The following is a 22480-nucleotide window of genomic DNA, read 5'->3' as shown; positions in this document are numbered from 1 at the left end:
ACCTTTATACAGTCCACAGATATAAGTGCCTGTAAGATTGAGATGTGATCATGAGATTACATGTACATATTATATGAGATTCAATATTACAGTGCCTGCATTGGGGAGATACCTCAGGCGTTTTTGCACATGTAAAACTATAGACAGAAGCAAAAGTGTCCAAAGGCAGTGGGGGAAAATACCCAGAGTTGTTTTTAGAGAAGAAGTGTAATGGTACGTGAGTCTGTAGTTCCATAAGCCTTGATTGATGGGGCTCCTCCATCAGAGAATTATTCATCTGGTGGGTTGACAGCTGAACTATTAATCGCCATCTGCTGTATATTTTTGTGGCCCTTGGTAAAGTCATTGCTACCAGCAGCTCTCAGTAATAATTACCCCATTTTATATACACATCCTAGATAATTAATTTTACCCACATTTAATATTTATAGTTAGCAACATTTCTTCCTTGAGATGTAACAGCTGATTTTACTTCCTCTTAGTCTGAGAAATTTATTTTATGATATCCTTCTTTCTTTTCATCTTCTTTTTTGTAAAACTGGTGTTGAGATATTATACTCCTTCCCTTGTTCTTGGTAATGAATACTTCATATGCACATCGCTTTTGAATATCCACCACAAGTCTTTGCTCATTTCTGGATTTCAATACTTGGAATTGTCATTCTACCACTTGGAGCCTTATAAGATATGATAGAAATCAATATTTGCTTTTGCTTATATTCTCCTGTAAAAGATAGGTCAATTTTCTTCTGATTCTTTCAAAAATATTCTTTAGTCTTTTATTTTCAGTGACTCATTTATTTTTCTAGATGTCAATCTGTTTGACTTTAATCAAATGGATGGGTTAGAGAGATGAGTGAGTGGCTAAGAGCCCTGGCTGCTCTTTCAGAGGACCTGGGTTCAGCTTCCAGCTTTCACATGTCAGCTTTTAACCATCTGTTACTCCAGTTCCAGAGGATCTGATACCCTTCTATGCCTCTGAGGGTATCAGGGTCACATGGACACAGACACATAAATATGTAGACTAACACTCACACACATAAAAATAATCTTTAAGAAATCAACTGGAAGCTGGTTGAATTGTTTGCATGTATTACTAAATTTCTTTTTATGCAAACCTCGGTATATCTTTAGCTACTACTTGCATATGTTTCTTGATAACTCCACTCTTCCCTTTTCTTCTAGAACTTTTATTACCATGTCATGGTACCATTGATACTTTTCTCTGGGTGTTTGGGTCTGTGCTCACGTTCCTTTAACTCTTTACTCTGATTCTTCATGTTTGTTCATTTCTGTCGCTTAATGTCAAGTTCATGGGCCTGAGTTTTGTCTCTCCAAATTTGTTGTTGGGCCCATGAAGGAAGTCTATATCCAATTTCTTAGGTATTTTATTTCTAGAATTTTCAGTTGATCCTTTGATAAAACAAGTTTTAATCTCTTGTGTTGAGTACCTATTTGTTATCTTCATTGTTGCATTTGACAAAACAAGTTTTAATCTCTTGTGTTGAGTACCTATTTGTTTTCTTCATTGTTGCCAGGTTAATTCTTCTGGTTTGATTTCTGTTGTTACTAGGATATATTTATATTAAAAACTTTAAAGGTGCAACTTAATCTGATTACCTGGAATTATTCAGAAAAGGTTTGTTCACTACATTTTCACTTCCTCTGTTTTGGTATTGTATTTTCTTCTTTCTTTGCATGTCTCCTGTTTTGCAGTTACTCTTTTGATTAAGAGTTTTTTCAGGAACTTATCAAGGTTACAACTGTAAAGTATATGTCCATAATACTACGTGTATAATGATGACTTCTGCTCAAAATTTTCACTTGGTTTTATTTTTAAGCTTTAGTTCTCTGTCGGCATAGATTAGAGAGCATAAACGTTTGGTTAGAGTTTGCTCTCAAATAGGTCAAGTTAGTAAGACATCAACATTTACCAGCAAATTCATTTGTGGGTAAGAAGTAGATACCACCTGTAGGTTTTACCTAAATCTGCCATGTTTTAGGTTCTGTCAGTATTTTTCCTGTGATTTCTGAGCAGTCATCTGTCTCTACTTGTTCTGTGAACTGGACACTTGTAAATGGTGACCATCAACCCTTCTTGCCTTGACATATGTGTAAGTCAAGTTTCTCCGATATGTGGTGAATAGAGCCCTTTGAAGCTGTCTCACATCTCAGAACTCTGTCAGTTCCTCAATTGATCTACTCTGTCCCTTTCTTTGTTGATGGCAGAGCCCAGGCTACAGGTTGTAAGAAAATAGTCCCAGATAAGACTTTCATAGAACTGCATTAATTTACGGAATGTTCTTTAAGGTTCACAACCAAGTGCTTTTGGGGACACTTATAAAGGAAAAAGGTCATTGGGAACATTCTAACCAGTGTTGGAGTAGCTTTTTGGCTGAGTGGCTTTTTGGCTAAGAGACTTATTAACTTCCCTCCGTCACACTGGAACTCGAGTGCTACTAAAACTTTTACATGCCTTCTTATCTGTAAGACAATCTCATTTGCAAGTTACTATGTCTCGTAGATTCATTCATAAGTGTTTCCAGGAATAGAAATCTTTTGTTAGGATGTAGATTTGGCCCAGTTTTCTCATCCATGCCATCTTGGTTAGTCTTTTGTCTGCATGACACTAGCTAGTAATCTGGGAAGAAAGAAACTCATTTGAGAAAATGCCTCCATTAGACTGGCCGATAGGCGTATTTGTGTGGCAAAATCTTGATTCATGATTGCTGTGGTCAGGACCAACCCACCACAGGTGGTGCTTGTCATAGAGACACTGGTCTAGGTTGCATAAGAAAGCAGTTGAGTGAGCTATGAAGAGCAAGCCAGTAAGGACTGCTCCTTCAGGGTCTCTACTTCAGTCCCTGGTCTAACTTCCCTCGATTATGAAGTGTAACGTGGAAATGTAAGCCAAATAAATTCTTTCCCCATGTGGTGTCTTGAATGACATTGGCTCCTGTAGGCTCCTATATTTGAATACTTGGTCCCCAATTGGTAAAATTATTTGAAAATGATTAGGAAGTATGGCCTTGTTGGAGGAGGTATGTCACTGGGGTCTGCTTTGAGGTTTCAAAAGCCCATGCTATTTCCAGTCTCTGTGTGTCTGTCTGTCTCTGCCTCTGCCCCATCTTGTGTGTGTGTGTGTGTGTGTGTGTGTGTGTGTGTGTGTGTTTCTGTCTACTGCTTATGGATAAGATGTAAGTGCTTAGCCACTGATTGCCTGTCCGATGTTGCTGTCATGCTACCCACCAGTGTGGGTCATTCTCTGAAACTCGAGCCTCCAAATTAAATGCTTTCTTTTGTAAATTGCTTTGGTCATAGTGTCTCTTCACAGCAATAGCAAGGTAACCAAGGCAATCCCCACGTTGTTTTTGTCCATGGCGTCTATAATAACATCAGAGAAACCTAGCTAGGACACTTGCCAAACCTAAGGCATTAAGTAAATTCAATTTGTTTTATCAACTTATTAGCTTTTAAGAGATGTAAATTATTGGTCATAAATGTCTATTATGTTAAGTTCATTCTGCTATGTTAATAAATTCCTGCTTCTCTGCTAGCACATCAGCTTCTGAGGCAGCTGCTTCACATGCTTAGTTTGGCCTTGCTTTTCATACACAAATCTGTAGTGAACAAACATGGTCTTAGCTGTTGGTGACACATATTTATTGAGTTCCTGGTAATAAGTCTTCTTGTCCCTTTCCTCTGGACCTCTATCTTCATATTAACACATAATTTATTATTCTTTTAGTCTCTAGTTCTGCATTACAATGGCTTTTCTTTTTCATGAACAAATGGTTCCTATATGAAATTTCAGGAAATAATATCTTCACAAGAGAGCACCTCAGATGATTATTCAGTAATAAGTGACAAGAAAATGATTCTGAGGTTCCTGAGTAGTAATAAATATCCGTTACTACCTCACCCTGATGGCTAGTTTCAATGGTCTGGAGGGAAAATGAGATGAGGGTAATAGCTTTTACTTCTGGAATACTCACTATATACCAGATGCAAGGCTTAGCTGCATGTCTAAATTAACTTAGCTAGCTCATAAGGACAAAATCTATGAAGTTAGTATTGTGAATATTCACATTCAAAAGTTATGAAATTGAAATGAAAGACAGAGATTTGGAGTCTGGATATAGAACAGATTGGCACAATGTGTTTAGAATCATCTGAGCAGATATTGGCTGCATACAGCCCAAGTACCTCTGATATTCCTTCCAGCTCAGGCACTGATCAAGCAAACATGAAATAAAATAAAAAAAAAATAGTCAATCTATGTTTCATTCAGTGCAGTGGCTGCAATTTGTTTCTATTATTATCAATTTTATACAGGAAATGATAATATTTTTCACATACAAAATTTTTGATCATTCAGACAAGAATAAATCAAGGCTTAAGCTGGTCCTGGCTGCATCTTTCCTCATGGAATCAGGATATCCAGTCCCTTTTCATACCCATGCTTTTCTCATGATGAGAAGGCAGACACCCAAGGTCTTGAGACCATACTAACATTCTGATGATGATGAAGGCAAACAGACTTCTGTTTTTTAGGAAGGATTTTGCAATCCAAACTGGGGAACCTCCAGAAGTTAAGTGCCTACAGATATGATACAAATGTCATGGTCATTTGGAACTGTGAAGTATTCTTTTCAGGAAGCCGAGACTGATTCTAATCAGCAAGATTTGAACAAACTTGCAATTTACGGTAAATACAAAGCCAAAGGAGAAGCTCACATACTACCCCCAAGCAGTCATATATATCCAAATTATTCTCTTAGACAAGCATATAGCTTTCTTCAGCACCTTAAATACAAGGAAAAGTAAAAGTCAAAGGCTGTAAGGATGAGTAAGATTATGCCAGATGGAAACAGGTTCTCAAGATATTACAGTCCCTACCTAGCTACCTAAGCTCTGTGGTTATTCTGATTGAAACACATTCCTAAAGCATAAAGACTAAATCCACATATGAGAGAAAACATGCAATGTTTGTCCTTTTGTTTCTGGGTTACCTCATTCAGGATAATTGTTTTTAGCTCTCTCCTCTTACCTGCAAATTTTATGATGTTAGTTTTCTTAATATCTGAAAAATATTCTACTATGTAAATGTACCACAATTTTATTATTCATTCATTAGTTGATGGACATCTAAGTTAGTTTCAAATTCTGGCTCTTATGAGTAGAGCAGCAATAAATATGTATGAGAAATTGTTTCTGGAGTAGGATGTCAAGTCTTTTGGGTATATGGACAAGAGCAGTGTAGCTGAGTTGTGTGCCAGATCCATTTTCAGCGTTTTGAGGAATGTCTACACCGATTTCCATAGTTGGTGTCCAAGTTTACACTTAGACCAGCTGTGAATAAGTATTCCCCTCACCCTACATTATTGCGAGCTTATGCTGTCATTTGTCTTTTTGATCTTGGCCCTTCTGAGATAAAATAAAACCACAAAGTAGTCTTAATTTATATTACCCTGATGATTTAGGATACTGAACAACTTTTAAAAGTTTCTTAGCTATTAGTGTTTCATCTGATCAGAACTCGTGTCTAGTTCTGAACCCCATTTATTTTATATTTGGCTGTTTTCTTGATGTTCTTTTTTGTTGTTCTTTATATATTCTAGATACTAACCCTCTATCAGATGCATAAATAGTAAAGATCTTTCCCTGGGCTACTGCTTTGCCTGAATGATGTCATCCTTTGCTGAACAGACACTTTTTATCATCAAAAAGTTTCATTTATTAATTTTTAGTCTTAGTACCTTTGCTATCATTGTCCTCTTCAGGAAGTTCTTGCCTGTATGAGTCATTTCAAGTCCATTCGCTATTATCACTTCAATCAGTTTCAGGGGATCTGGCCTTATGTTAAAGTCCTTGATCTATTTGAAGTTGTTGTTTGTGCAGGGTGACAAATATGGGTTTATTTGTGTTCCTTTACATGCTAACATCCAGTTTGATTAGGACTGTTTGAGGCAGATTCTGTCTTTCCTTCCGGTGAATATTTTTGTCTTCTTTTGACAATTCAGGGGTTCATAGAGTGAGAAATTTTATCTGGATCTTTAGTTTGATCCCATTAATCAACATGTATTAAACATGGGTGTATAAGTATCTCTGTGGTAGGACAGTTATTTGGGATTATGCCCTTGAGTGGTGTATCTGACCTATATAATAGTTCTAATTTTTATTTGTTTAAAAAGCCTTCACACTGACTTCATAAAATGTTTTAGCTTTCATTTACTAATGCCATTAAATTCTACAGTCAAAGACACCACTCTTAACTTTCACAACTGTAAGAGAAGAGACATATAAAATCATTTGTCACCTATTGTGGAAGATACCTTGACACATCATATCTTTCTTTCAATTATGGTATTTCAGAAGACTTCAACAGGGAGATATTTCCTTACTTTGGTTTTTGAAGCAATACATTATCATAGCTGTCAATATTAAAGTCCAATGCCGAGCAGGCATTTGGGGGCTTTAATTTATCTCTAAAAGAAAGATTTTGAAGTGAATGATTGTTGATGATCTGCATTAGTTATTCTTCTATTGCTGTGATAAAACACCATGACCAAGGCAACTCAGAGTCCCAGAGTTTTAGAGTCTGTAATGGTGGCAGAGGCAGCAGGCTGGCATGGTGCCTATTGTGGGAGGCTGAGTCCACATCCTGAACAGCAAGCAGAAGAAGCATTGCAGGGGTCTGTAAACTCTCAAAGCCTGTTTTCAGTGACTTACCTCCTCCAGCAAGACTGAATCTCCTAACTGCCCCCCTACCGCCCCTAGCCCTATAGTGCCACCAAGTGGGGACAAACTTGTCAAATATATGAGCATACAGGGACTGTCATTCAAATCACCATATGCTCATTCAACTTTTTAAAATTAAAGTGAATAAATTCACTCATTTTTCCAAACCATGAAAATTTAATATATAAAAATAATATTTTCAGGAAAACAAATTGCCATTTATATTTTTTGATGAGCATCTGTCTGAATGTGTGGGAACCTTGTACCCATCTGCTGTCATGGAGGCTAGAAGGGCATGCCGGATCCCCAGGGCCTGGAGTCACAGAGAGTGCAAGCTGCTGTATAGATACTAGGAACCAACGAGGGTCTTCTGCACGAGCAGCCAGTACTTTAAACTGCCGTGCTATCTCTTCAGACATCCAAATTTAGGTTTTATTTTTGTTATCTTTTATGCTATAACTATGAATAAAAAGATAAAATGGTAGTAACTACTCACTCAAGTTCTGGAAAACATAGATATTTTGTAATATGCTTTTTTCTTCTTCATAGAAGTCACACTAGCCATCCAAACTTTCCCATCCACACAATGGTGGAAGCAGACAGTCTCTTCTCCATCGTGAAGGGGTGACCTGTAAGAGACTTTACCTGGAGATAGATTAAAAGTCTGTTAAGTAGTGGTAATGTCAGGTATCTTCAGTATCTGCAAACTGAATCAATGTACCTGATCATCATCACTCATGAGCTCGAACAAATATGTATCAATAAAGGACAAGATTCCCATCCACACCATCACTGCTGGCACTAAGATGATGTTTAATGAAACACTCCTGGGTAGAGATTGATGAAGAGCAGATGGCAGCAGGACTCTCAAGGAGCTTTTGAACTACAACTGAAGAGGATAATTTCATGCAGAGAGCACAGAGGAAACACTTTAAAGATAAACAGAATCACAGTTTCAAGTAGAGTCCTCGAAATGCAGATGGATAGAAGACTTTAAAAATGGGATCATGTATTTGACCAAAGTATTAGGTTGGCTAGGTCTAACCTAGCCCTGAGACTAAGACTGGGTTATAAGAATGTACTGGAACAACATGAGTTTAGACACATAAAGTAAAAAACATGAATAATTTAAACTGCTGATCTTACATTTTTTGAAATAACTTTGAAAAAAAAAAACACTCTCTTCCAGAGAAGACAAATTTTAGTTATTATTATTACAATCTCTATTTTCAGCAAAAACATGTGAAGTTACTCATTACTAACAATTCCTTTAATGTAATCATTAAAAAATTTTAAATAACAGTATTTCACCTAAGAACCATAGGCTATAAAACCCCCAGCACTAGACACAAGAAACCTCATTTCCAGTGCTTGGTCAGGGTAGTGTAAGTGACTACCAAAACCATACAGACCATTGCTGGTGGGCTTTTTTTCCTTTTTCTCAGAGGTTGAAGGTCAGCCCCTATTGCTGAAGATACTTTGAAAATAGGTGACAGGACCCAATTATTCAAGCTGGGTTTAACATGAAATTCTTCTTCATACAGCGTAGATTCCACAGTTCCAGAAAATACTATGCAAGTTGTATATCCCTAAGCATTAGTAGCTGCAGTATCCATGAACACCACAGTGACCAGCATGGCAAGATATTCATACAGGTGTATATGTGGCACTCATGTGTAGGTTGAGTCTAATTGAACTTAAGGCCCCTTGACAGGATGGAAATCATGCCTGGTATTAGAAACCTAGCCAGCTATCCTAGTGAGACTAGTGAAAACTTGAATTTCAGAAGAGAATTTACTACTGCCAGTTTTCCATATTAGCATAATTCTTGCCTTCATTTTAAATCTTATCCTTATACCCACAGACAAGTATAGCTACTACACTTCATCAAAGAAGTTTCTCTGTACAGCAAATGTAGACCGTCACAAAAAACCGTAATTGGAAATAATGTAGAGATCAATGAATCATGGGGAGCTCAGTCCCAGTGGATACGTCTGTATTCCAGGACCTGGATGTATGGCTCAGGGAATACCACAGAAAGGGGTTGGAAAGATTGTAAGAGCCAGAATACTGACTGTGAAACAGTCTTTCCTAGAAATGGCTGCACAAACAAGAGCTGGACAATGGTAATATCAACAGACATGCTAATGTGGAAGCGGGGTTTGGAGGAGTTTAACCATTAGACAAAGAACTAAAGGCAATTAATGACTGATGAGAGAGGGAGACTTAGCCTCTCCCAGCGATGATTCCCTAACTGGTTATCCAATATGAAACAGTCAGTCCTGAAATCATGTATGCCCAAACACCAAAAACATACTCAGCAGACTGTATTAAAATATTTATGCATGTTTACACATGTATGCTACTTATGTATACAACCATAATAATAAAAAGAGGATGAGAGAAGACATTTGAGGTTTGAGGGAGGAGACTTGGGAATGTCTGGAGAGAGGGACGGGAAGGAAGAAAGTGAAGTAATTATATTGTAATTAAAATATAAAAGTTTAAAAGTTTCTAAATATTTTTCATCTGGAGATATTTTTAAAACTGACATTTTTGTAGCTCTAAGGAAATTAAATTATTTCATTTAGTTAATTTAGAACACCTGTCTATAACATTTGCTTTAATTAACTATAATGTATCCATTATGAACTACAAATTAAACTATATACTTATTATGCCTATTTTCATTTTATTAGAAATTCATTGTAGTAAATATTTTCTATATTTATCTTTATTGTATTCAAGAGGGAAATGAGAATAACTGAAAGTCAGGACTAAGTATAAAGTTATAACACGAGTCAATGATAAATTTGGGTCAAAATCCTACACCTCTCTACATCCCATAAAATACATCTTCTAATAAGTATCTCATACAGTGTATGAAAATACCAATGTTGTGTTTGATGATTCCTTTATTAAAAAGTTCATTTGTGCACATTATCTAGTTGTGGATCTCTGTGTTAATTACCATCGACTACAAGAAGCTTCTTAGTTGAGGTTTAAACAACGCCCTGATCTTGGGTGTAGAAATGTGTCATTAACAGTCATTTAGCAGAGTAATAGTACTAGCTTGTTCCCTAGGTCTCATTCCTTTTTACTCTTATTTTCTTGGCATCATTAATAGTATCAGATCTGGGTTTCATCACATGGAGCTAGCCTTAAATCAAATAAAAAAGTGGTTAGTTGAAAGACTTTGGGATACTTATTCCTAAATGGGATGTCTTTATCACATCATTCTCTGAAGGCTCAGGGACCCGTGTGGAGGAGGAGGAAAGACTGTAAGAGCCAGAGGTGGTGTACAACCCTGAGGATACAGTGTTTTCTCCACACAACAGAGATGATACACATAGGAACTCAGAGTACTACAGCAGCACAAACAAGACTTCACTGGCTCAAGCCAGACAAAAACCTCAGAACTGAGAAGGGGAAATGGAGACAAAATCCCACTGGTAACCAGGAAGCTATTCGCAATAATGGCTGGGAAGAGAAGACAGTTTTCTCCAATGGAGTGACCCTGGGTATGCCAACCACACTCAAGGACTGATACTCAAGAGAAGCTGGCTAACAAACTCCATATATATATTTGTGTGTGTGTGTGTGTGTGTGTGTGTGTGTGTGTGTGTGTGTGCCCTTTTTTTGTATTTTTTTTTGTTATGGTTTAGTTTTTTTAACAGAGAGAAGAATATGAAGTTGGATGGGTAGGGAGGGTGAGGGCTTAGCAGGAGTTTGAGTGGGGAAATAACATCAAAAATATTGCATTTTAATTAAATAACACAAAATACTGTGTTTTCTTGTATAGATTGAATTTTATGACAGTTTCATTAAAATATATCCTGTCATTCATTTTCCTTTTGTTCCTCTTGTCTTCCCTTTTCATTCCCAATAGTCCTTCTCTTTCAAGAGTTTCCCTTCTACTTTATATCATATCCATCTTAATCTATTATCTATATCTATGTATCTATTATATCTATCTACCATTTATTTTAACTATATATGTATCTGTATCTCTGTGTATGAGTCTGTATGTGTGTGTGTGTGTGTGTGTGTGTGTGTGTGTGTGTGTGTGTGTGTGTACCTATAATCTAGTTTCCATATATGGGAGAAATGTGATATTTGTGAGTTTGATTCTTTAAAAATTAGTATTATGATTAGGTTTTTAGTCATTATTAGTCAATACGTATTTAGTAAATCTGAGCAAATGTTGGCATCTTTAATGTCTTCTGAGTTGAGTCCTCAATCGCTATTTCGGGGCAGTTGGTAAGAGCAATGTACGTATTCAGAATTCCCTTGATCATCCAGTAAAAGAAACCCTGTGCATTGGCTACTTTGGGAAACAGGTATCCACAGAAGCATGAACAATCCTCTACTCTTGGGACGCTAGTGCTGTGAATGAAAGAAAGAACTTGAGCCACTTATCACTTGTTGGTGTCTGGATACACAGGCTCTACAGAAGTTCCCATCTGTAGCAGGAATCATAGAAGGTCTTATTAAAAAAAAAACCCTGAGGCCAGTTATTGGGGTGAATGCTGGAAGATCAGAAAATCAGAACAAGTCACAGCTACCTCATCTTGCCAGTTCCTGAGCTGCTCTTGTTTCCTCAGACTGGAAGCCTCTGAGTCCTCATCCAGAATGAATCTCAGCTGAACCGTGCTTCTCCAAAGCCTGAAACCTTAACCAGCCACATGCTTCTAGTTTCTGGTCTCCACGCCTTATATATCTCTCTGTTTTTGCCATCACTCCCTGGGATTAAAGGCTCACTTCTTGGGAATAAAGGTGTGTGTCACCATGGCTGGCTGTTTCCAATGTGGCCTTGAACTCACAGAGATCCAGAGGGATTTCTACCTCTGGAGTGCTAGGATTAAAGGTGTGAGTGCCACCATTTTCTGGCCTTTGTATCTAGTGGCTGTTCTGTCTCTGACCCCAGATAAGTTTATTAGGGTGCACAATATTTTGGGGAACACAATACCACCACACCCATCTGTAAGAATTTAACAGTCCTAGTTTGAATAGATTTTCTGCTGCTTGCATCTAAGTGGTAGGAGTGGTAAGAAATCAGGGTTGCTCTTATCAGTAGTTCTAGAAGGTATTTGATCACCTCAAACAGTGCGGGAGTGGGTATTCAGGTATATAATGGATTCTGACTATTTTGCATATTGTAACCCAAGGCTGCTTGTTAAAAACAGTAGAAAGATAAAAGAAATGCTTGCAGTCTCATTAATAAAAGAACATGCATTTAATTTTGCTAGGTAAACACTTTATTTCATACTTTATCAATTGTAGGAGCATTACATTCTTCTTTTGGATTGATTAGTATAAGTTCTAAGTTGAATTTTTAATTGACTTATGAGATAACTAGACTAAATATATGTAGCTAGAGAAAGAATCCAAGACTATAAGTATAATAAGTGAGAAGTCTATATGTCTCTGGACTAGAATCCTATCCTGTGGGAGCCCACAAAGTTTTCCTAGTGAGATCTGAGCTTGCTTTACACAGCAGGGCTGCATTAGGGGATGGCTTGCCCACGTGCATCACCAGGTGTCTGGAATGGTCTGCACTTGGCTGTGCTGGGGGGAGGTCTTTTGTTTCACCCCTTGGCATTCCTTTAAAAAGCCCTTTGGTAGCCAGGCAGGCGGTGGTGGCGCACGCCTTTAATCCCAGCACTCATGAGTCAGACAATGACTTCTAGATGCCCTCTTCAGTTTATGCTTTCCCAACATTGAATTCTTAGGAAAATAGACGTGACTGAGTTTATCTTTACCAAGTGAATATAAGACATCACAAGTGTAAGCCTGAAAAGTGAATGTCACTAAACAACATTTAATTTAAATTTGAAAACATAAATTATCTAGTGATGCATTAATTTCATATGGACTTTTCTATTTTTTAATTCCTAAGACATTCAGGGTGACTTGCCCAGATACAAGAGTATCTAAGGCCCTTCCCTTGTCTATAAATCATTTACCAACATGGCAGCAACGCAATATTGGAGACAGAGGCTAGTTTTGACTTTTTGTTCTTGAATCATGGATTCATTTGGAAAGTATGCACCTTCCAAGTGCCAATACCCAAAATACATGTAAAAACGCTGTGTTTGGCGAGGCACACATGTATAGAATTTTTTTTACTTCCAGGTATATTAACAGATTTGATTATTTTTAATTAATAAAAACCTATTACACTGTATTTCTGGATTTGGGAGTATTTCAAAAGAATTCTAACTTTCCATTATCTCATTTTATTTTTCTGTTTATATATTTCACTATATCATTTTACTGATTTTCCTGAAAGTAGGCTAAGCATGAATGCAAACTTCTTTTCAGCATGAAAACCCAGTTTAGATAATTTATAATATTCGACATCACTGAGATACTCTATATAACTTTGTATTAATTTAAAACAAATGCATGAGAAATATTACAAAGAGAATGCATTATAACAAAATATGTAAACCTCTTTTCTATCATTTTTTTCTTTTCCTAAAACAAAGTAAGGTTTACCCCTTTTCCTTGAAATGAGGTAAAAATAGTTTCACTCATTTATTTAAGGCAAAGGTTATTGGTTAGTTAAAATAAATAAAATAAGCCCCATAATAAAAAAGCTTATTTTGTAAGTATAAAAACAAGTAAACTTTTTAGATGATAAATATACCAGTTGTCCAGTTAAATTAGATTTTGAAGAATAAGTTAGAAAATATAATATTAGTTTAAAATCTGTTTGTTGCGACAGAATGCCAAAGCACTACTAAATCTCCTATTAGTATTTTCCTAAAGTTTGGAGCGAAGTTTTCCCTCTCGGGCATACGATGTTGCATTATGTAAAAGGAAGGTACTAATGAATGTAAGTATCAAGTGGATAAAGCACTTCTGGTGGCTGGAATACAACGTGTGCCTCGCTCTCCCTCAGCCCCCTCGCTCTCTGGAAATGTAGCCCGAGGCAATTCAATTTGTGCTTGATCCTAGGTGATGACGCATTGCTCTGCATCCACAGGGGACCGTGGGGAGGCAGCAACTGGAGCTTCTCAGACAGCATTAGGCTAATCAGGCTTCCTTTTCCTTCCTGCCTAACGGGAAAGATGACACCTGCCTGTGTGGGCGGCTTCTCAGTGGTGAAATCTTTTTGCTTTCATGTGGTTACTCTGCATATTCTCTGGTGAATTAAATGAGGGGAATGCATTATAGTTTTAAACTTTGATGCCCCATTAAGATAAATATGCACCTAATGAGGCAAGAAATTACCAGTACGGCTGCCCCTCTCCCTTCTCGCACTGGCAGGGAGCTGCCTCATCACGTTGGTCGTCTTCTGTGCTCTTAAACCACTGGCTATGAAATTTTGGCCAAGGATCATATTTAAACACATGTTTAGTATATTCCTAGTGTAAGCAATGAGTGCAGTTTCAATTAATAGGCAAGAAAGACTAGCCTGTCTTTTAATAATGAATGTAGTGGTAGTTTTTTGTTTTCTTTTTCCTATTTGGATACAAACAGACAAAACCCTGTGGATATGATTTATAGGCCAAATGCTTTTGCGCCTGTCAGTGTTTTGTAATTCAAATAACTACCCTACAAATACAACTCACCAAAACATATAGAGTATTTCAAAAAAAAAAAAAAACAAGCAATTTTTGTCACTTTAGTAACACTTGGGGTTTATGAAAAAAATCTGTAACATAGCAATTTAGGGCAAGCCGAATTTAAAGTATGTCCTCGCTGCTTAGGTCAGGTGACAAAGGAATGAAGCAATTTCAGGGGACAACACGGAGAGCTGAAGCCAATTATATTCCTGTGTTATTCAGGAACACAGCTACCTGCCTGCACAGAGCCACAAACGCACCCACATTGTGATCTACGGTCACGGGAGGGAAGCTCAATTTTCTCACAAAGGAAATAGACTAACAAGCAGTTGACAGAGCAATATGCTGTTAGAAGGGAACAAATGAAGAATCGAATAAGTATGATGCAAATAATTTAACCAGTGTATTTTATAATGTGTTCTCAAGCAAAAGCTGAGCTATAATGTAAAGAAATCATTGCAGCAAGTCTGGTTTACGTAAGCAGAGATTCTGAGCTAGGTTCACTCTAAAGAGACCTCTTGCTATCAGTCGGTTTTCTTCTTCCTCCTCCTCCTCCTCCTCCTTCATGTTTTTGCATAGTTAAGACAACAACAACAAGAAAAAACCACAACATACGTAGTTCAGCAGAGCCCCACTTGCTCAGCATCAGTAGGCTGAGGCAGAGGAATAACAAATCCAAGACCAATACAGTAAATTGAGTGAAAAACTTTCTCAAAAAAAAAGGTTTTTAAAGCACAGTATGAATGTCTTGTTTATGGCTGAGGAATTAATAATTACCTATTTTCAGTGCCTTGTGCAGCCATTACTCTGCATTAAAGGCAGTTTACTGAAAAGAGACACATCTCTGATTAAGACTCAGAGTAATAATTGTATATGGGTGTAAACATATATTTAGGAGTCAGTTTGTTGCTAAATCAGTTCAGCTAAATAGAAAAATTAAGTTCCTTCCTATGGCATCCCCCATTTTCCTATCAAGTACTTTTATGTAGGTTTACAATACTAGTTATTCTTTTTTATGGAATGGGCATCAAATCCAGAAGTCAGCTGGTCACATCCGTAACAGTCATGGCAATGATACATTCCAGATAGAGTGGAAGAAAGATGGAAAAAATGAAGGTTGGGAGAAATGCTGTAAAGTACCGGCTGGGTAGGACACAGCCATTACAGTCACGAGCTCCCAACAACTGTGGATGACTAAACTGATTTACATAAGGAGTGGCTGATGTACAGCTAGGCTTGGACCCAGCAGGACCCCAGGAGCCTTGCCTCTTATTATTTCCTACTGACAGAGTAGGGAAGAAATAAGAGGAGGTGAAGAGAGAGACAGAGACAGAGAGAGACAGAGACAGAGACAGAGAGACAGAGACAGACAGAGATAGAGACAGAGAGAGACAGAGACAGAGAGACAGACAGAGACAGAGACAAAGATCAAAGTTAAATAAAAATAAAAATCACTGATTATATAACTCAGTGCAAAGCACTTGCCTAACTACTGCAAGCCCTTAGGCTACAACTCTGAACCTGTCACTTCGATGAGGAAACAGTGAAACACACATGAAGAAATACATTGAAACCAGTGATGTACTTTTGTTCCTTTAAACAAACATTTATCTTCAGCTGTATAAGAATACATGCTTATTTATCTGAATGAGAACTAATACAGAGGTTTTTTTAAAGTCCTGTAAATAGCATACATTAAGTGTCCAAAGAAGAGTGAATTCTTAATTCAAAATATGAGTTCATATTTTTTAGGATTATATCACAAAATGGCATATATTATACATAGTGAAAATCTTCATCTCATGGAATTATAACAGCATGACAATATAATAAACTCTATTCATGAAATTTTACAGTTAATGGTTTTCAAGACTTTTAAAGAATTCATGAAAAGCAGTGTTTCAGAGTACAATTATAGTAAAAATGTAGATGAGACCAAATCATGCATTCCAGTGAGAATTAATGAGACAGAATTTATTAGTTTCTTAAATCAAATTTTCATGATCGTGTTTGTTGAATATAAGTGTCTAAATTCAGCAATAATTAAGGTAGACAATTTATTTAGACTAAATTAAATTTATCCTGAATTTCAACCAGTGATAGAGTGAAGCTTTAATACAAATATATTCCCTACACGTAAAGATCTAGATTGTCCCATTTTTTTTTTTTTTACAAGTTGTTTTGAATAGCATGTTTTCTTCAAGTAAGCAGAATGCAATGGCCAGTAATGTAATACCCCAATGGTCCCATGATGCTGCTGAACATTACGGTGCTTCCTGGGAAATGCCTGCCTTTTGTATATACTTATCAAATATACTTTGTATGTGAAATCCTCATGGAAGCAGAGCCGAAGTTTCTTCCCCGTGTAGTTGTATGCATTTAGCTGTGCGGATAACATCAAGCCATTAGAACTTTCAAAAGGAAATCACAACCTCATTGAACATACATTTTAGTCACCTGCAACATTCCACAGAGGTCTTATTTTCTTTATTAAAATCTCTTCATTTTTGTGTTTAGCTAGTGTCTTTGAAATAGTAACCATTCTATTTCATAGGCAAAAACATCCGCAGTCTTGCTTCTCCAAGTCCAGAAGCACATTTAATTTTGTCTTTCTGTTTGACATGCAACATTTATTATCTGTATAATCTTTGTTTTTGAAATCTTGAGATCACCCACTTTATGTTTGATAGAAAAGTAGAGATTAATGACTTGTAGGGCACGCTGACAGAAACTGTATGTTCAGAAAAATTTTGATGCAGTTATGAATGACAGTGTCATAACAGTCATTGAGAGAATTTTTATTGTTGAGGAGAGCAACTTTACTCTGGATGACTGTTTTCAGAGTGTGTGTGTGTGTATATATATATATATATATATATATATATATATATATATACATATATACATATATATATATATATATTATTTTTTTATTCCAGAAAAAAATTTCTTAATTATGGATATTAATGTCACAAATATTTAGCTGGAAGAAATGATGTCCATATTAATACATATTCCTTATGATTGATATTTTCATTGTATTATCTATTATTTCTTTTTATAAGGAATGTTTAATCTGAGTGTCAAATTTTGAAGAGATGGACCCTTCTACTGATTCAGATTCCACTTGAAGACAAAACAAGCCTCCTTCTGCTTTGCCCTGGCAATTTTCTAATGTCCTACTTGAAGTCATTCAACCCCTGGGAAAGTGTGACCGTGGCATTAGGCCTGCTTGTTGCAAGTGCCAAATGAGAGCAACTCATGGCGGGCATGGGAGGTTTTTACATGCTATTTTATGCTGCATTTCAGTAAGTGTTTTGATTGATTTCAGTAACACAAAAGAAAAAATGAGTGTGGTCCTCCATTGCCTCTGAATCAAATACTGGTAGAATAACATGCCTCAATCCTTTGACACAGACTCTAAAAAAGAAAAAAATAATAATTAAATTATACTCTATGCAATTTCTATGGGTGGAAAATCATTGTAGACTTGTGAAAATATGTACAAAGGGATGCCATACATTTGGTTTTTGCTTGTGACCTGTCAAAGAAAACAAGAATCAACAACTAAGCAGAACAGAAAAAATAAATTTTATGGACTGGAGAGGAAGGTGATCTGTTTCGGACATAACATTTTTGTCTATCTCTTCTGTCTGTTTGTCTCTCTGTCTGTCTTTGTCTCTCTCTCCCTGTCTTTGTCTGTCTGTCTGTCTGTCTGTCTGTCTGTCTCTCTCTCTCTCTCTCTCTCTCTGTGTGTGTGTGTGTGTGTGTGTGTGTGTGTGTGTGTGTGTGTGTGCATTTCTAAGCAATGTATAAGATATTTAAGTTCACGGAAATGTTTTCTTATATGCACATACAACTGGAAACAGGGAACACGAGACAGTAGCATGAAAGGTGTTGCTCATTTTGCTGTAATGCAAATATGGTGGAGGAACTGCTTAACACAAATGCCCACAACGTGCTTCAGTGTCATGAGTTGTACCTTCTCTGTGCATTCGTATTCAGGTAAGAAAAATTCAATTCCAGAAGGAATTCGAATCCAACGTTTCTAAACTGTCTGGAAAAGGAGCTCAATTGCAGGCAGCGCCTCTCACATCCTAGTTAATTTGTAACGACTCTAAGTGCTGCTGTGAAAGAAGCCTTCAGTGGCCATCAGCACTCTTTTCCCCAACGGCCCCTACAAATCATCTCATATACCACAGCACAAGGCTAGAAGCTAAAAAAATGAATACACCAGTAATTTCCTTTTGACAATGATTTGACACCCGGCTGATGGGAGTAGCTAACTTCATGACCTCCAGACTGTTAGCTTTGCTGAAAGAGATTCACTTCATACACCCATGGGGTTATGGATTCCTGCTAATAGCAGCAATAGAATGGATGATAAAATTATGGCAGGCTAGAAATGCTTTCTCAATTAATTTCCCATCATGTTAAGGCCATTATCGCTGGATGTCATCTAGCAAAACAGGGAGAAAGTGTCTACTACCTCTGAAAGTTCCTGTTAGAACAATGTATAATAGTTGATAATAGCAAACCAGACCCTTAGAACTATTTACCTTCAAGCTAAGCTTTTGTAATATTGATCGACAGGCATTGAAAACTGAACTGGAGTTTAAAGTTCTGCATACAGGACAATATAGAAATGTACATGTGTGGGTCTGGGAGGCACAGAGCTTTAATGAGGAAAAAAAATACAAATCTTTAATTACTTACTTTCTGACCGAAGCAGAAATATAGTGAATATGGTCTGTGAGAGTGCTTACTTGGGCTGCTTGCTTCTGAGAAAGGGTCCCTATACTATTGAAAGTGATGGAATATACCAGAGGATATGTCCATACAAGTGAAATCTGTTTTCATTTTATATTTCACTTTTTATGCTAAACAATTTAAGTCATTTTACTTTATTATCACCTGTTTATAAACAGTTAGTGAGTTAAACATTAACACACATTTTCACAACATGAATAGAGAAAGAATAACACTAAATATAATTCTCCCATTAAAGAACAGTCTTACGTTTGCAGAAATATTCAGTGTGATACTTCGCTTCTATGATTATTTATTAAATTACCCTAAAATCTTGTGGATAAAAGGAACATCCTTAACTGTAGTTAGGCAACGAGGAGTATTTCAGATAAAGAATACATTTTTATTCATATATATGTATTTGTGGATTTTATCATCTATAAGAGGATGTAATTCTGAAAATAAAAATAGAAACTGGTTAAGAAGTTTGAGTTAAGGACTCCATCAACTTTCATGCAGGTGGCAAGTTGTATGTTAATAATAATGGATCCCACTGAAATTTAAAACATTAATTATTTCTCCCCCAGTGTCACTTTTTGTCACTATTCCTTGCTTGCCTATTAACATGAGATTTTGCGTGTTAATCAAAATTCCATTTGCTTGTCTGAATTAAGTATTTATGCAATATACTATTCAATAACTTACTTAATTTTTTTACATGGATCATAGCGTCATTTGAAATTTAAGAACTACTTACATATAAAAGATGCTTTAATAAATAAAAAGGAAAATATTTAAAAAATCCTTAAAGATTATTTTGAAATCAGGAACAAAATACAGAAAATCTTTGTGAATTATTATTATTAATTTTTAGGTCTTGACAGTGCAGCCCTTATGAGCTACAAACCATCTTTTGATTCTTTACATTCTATGTATTGGGCTTTTTCACATGCTTCATGTTCATTCACATCCCTGAGGTGATATTATGAAACTGAATAGCATTTCTTAAGAGATACTGATTAGGATCCTAGTCCTGGATTTTCACCTCTAACTCACTTTGGTGTACACAAGCATGATGCTGAACTCTAGTGCCTGAGGAATGTGCGTGACCACTTTGATATTTTTATTTCAGTAAATTTCTTCAGTGAAGGCTCCACATTTGATACTGAGGTGTTTTTTTTTTTTTTTTTTTTTTTTTTTTTTTTTTTTTTTTTTTTTTTTGTCATGCTAAACCTGTCTCTGAAATAGATTTTTGTGCATAAATTTTTTGTGTACTAAATTTCTTAGGATATTGACTGGAACTTTTCAGTTCAAAGAAACCAAAATGAAGTTCACATGTGTTACTTGAGTTTGTTGGAAACAGAATAGAATCAGACCTTGATCCTGTCCAACGCTTCAGTGAAACTGTTAACTCTCAGTACATTACTGAAGAGCTTATCATTGATGAGTTACTGTCTACAGGAGTCACAATGTCTTGTTTCACCTATCAGGTTTCACACTGCACAAATATTGTGTATTACAACTGCTCTTTTTTTAGTGTCCATGCATTTATCATACACACATTTGATCCCTCAAATGCATGTTTAAATTTTCTCTAAATGTGACCTCAGGATACATAATCCTAAAAGACAAGATGCCTCAAAATATGTGTATGTTGAAAACATGACTGGTAGTCTCAGGCTATAAATATTCAGGGCAATATTTTCTTGAGGCAAATAAAAATAGTAACAAAATATAACAGTAAATTTGCATTAGTTATAATTTAAATTTTTCACTGAACAAACAGTACAACAAAATGTATAAGGAAAAACAAATACCACTTTATTCGGGAACAATGAGAAAATGTTTCAGGAAAAAATAGAAAATAGGTATGTATGTGTGTGTGTGTGTGTGTGTGTGTGTGTGTGTGTAGTGTAGTGTAGTATGGTGTGTGTGTGCAGTGTGGTGTGTGTGTGGTGTATGTGTTGTGTTGTGTGTGTATGTATGTCTGTGTGTGAATAAATGCATATAGTTTTATGCTCAAAAATCAGAGTTGTAATTTACATAATGATTAATATTGTTCACAGTATGGTCTATTGATGTCTCAATATTATATCTGATAATTGCTTATTTTGAATTATTAAGCAAACTTTTTAATAGCTGATGTTAGCTAAATCATCTGTAAAACTCATATATGAATTCTTAATGTGATATATTCTACTGTATTATATTGTATTATAATCCTCCTCTCTCCAACCTCCAGTAATGCTGTTTCCTTGACCAACTGACTTTGAACACTGCTATGTCTGACTGATGTTATGGATGTGTTAATACAAACCACCTAAGGCTTTGCATATGCTCTGTGTGAATATGATTGTAGCTACACATTTCTCAGATTCACCGGAAGAACTCATTTCCACTGTCGGAGAACCCTGGAAAGGCAAATCATGTGGAGTGGAACTGAACAAAGCAGATAAGGAAGTTGAAGGGACAGGATTTCATGCCCAACTCTCTAGGATTTGTTCTTGGTCTTGTGTATATGGGTTTGTGTATGCTGTCATAACCGCTGTGAGTTCATATGTGAAACCAGCCTGTGGTGTCCATAGAAATTATTTCCCTATGGCCATCTCCCATCCCCATCTCTTACAATCTTTCCATTCCCATCTTCCACAAGGATTGGTGAGCCTTGTGGGGATGGCTCAAGTATATAAAGTCCACTTACACCTGAGTGTTTTACAGTCTTTAGTCTCGGCACTTTGGCCAGCCATGAGTCTCTATGTTAATCATCATGTCCTGCAGACAAGCTTCTCTGATGAAGGTTGAGCTATGCATTTATCTATACATATAGCAATAAAGCCACTAGGAGTTAGTTTAGTCCTCTAAATATTTGTGGGATCTCTTTTAGGGTCTTTGACCTGTTTGACCACAGTTCTTCACTCGACGATGGCACCCGGTATGGATTACCTCTTGTGGAATGTGACTTCAATCCAATGAGAAAGTGGTTACTCTCATAATGGTCTCGCTGCTACTGCAACAGTAGGCATGTGCCAGTCCAGCCACATGGTTCACACCTGGGTAGTACTGATGCTTACCTTTGTCTTCCAGTAGTAAACATTACACCTTCCAGGACTATGTAAGCTAGCCAGTGGTGATGACGCTCCCAGGAGAGTACTAGCTTGATATCTCTGAATCTGTGACTCAAGTATGTGGTGCATTCAGCAATGAGATCTTACTGTCAAGTACTAGAGCATAATCAAGAACTCTGATAGTAGCCTGTATTGTTTGTGTGCTTATGAAGTTCCACTGGCCAACAATTCCAAATGAAGTAACTTTTCTTCATGTTGAACTTTCTATTTGTTTCCAAACTCCATTTATGAATCCAGTGTTACCTTGAAACCAAAACCAGACATGACTTAACAATCAAAGGAAAATTATAG

Source organism: Peromyscus maniculatus, chromosome 13 (assembly GCF_049852395.1).
Source record: "Peromyscus maniculatus bairdii isolate BWxNUB_F1_BW_parent chromosome 13, HU_Pman_BW_mat_3.1, whole genome shotgun sequence".
Classification (NCBI taxonomy): Eukaryota; Metazoa; Chordata; class Mammalia; order Rodentia; family Cricetidae; genus Peromyscus; species Peromyscus maniculatus.
The sequence above is the reverse complement of the archived record's forward strand: the minus strand, read 5'-3'. Positions refer to the sequence as shown.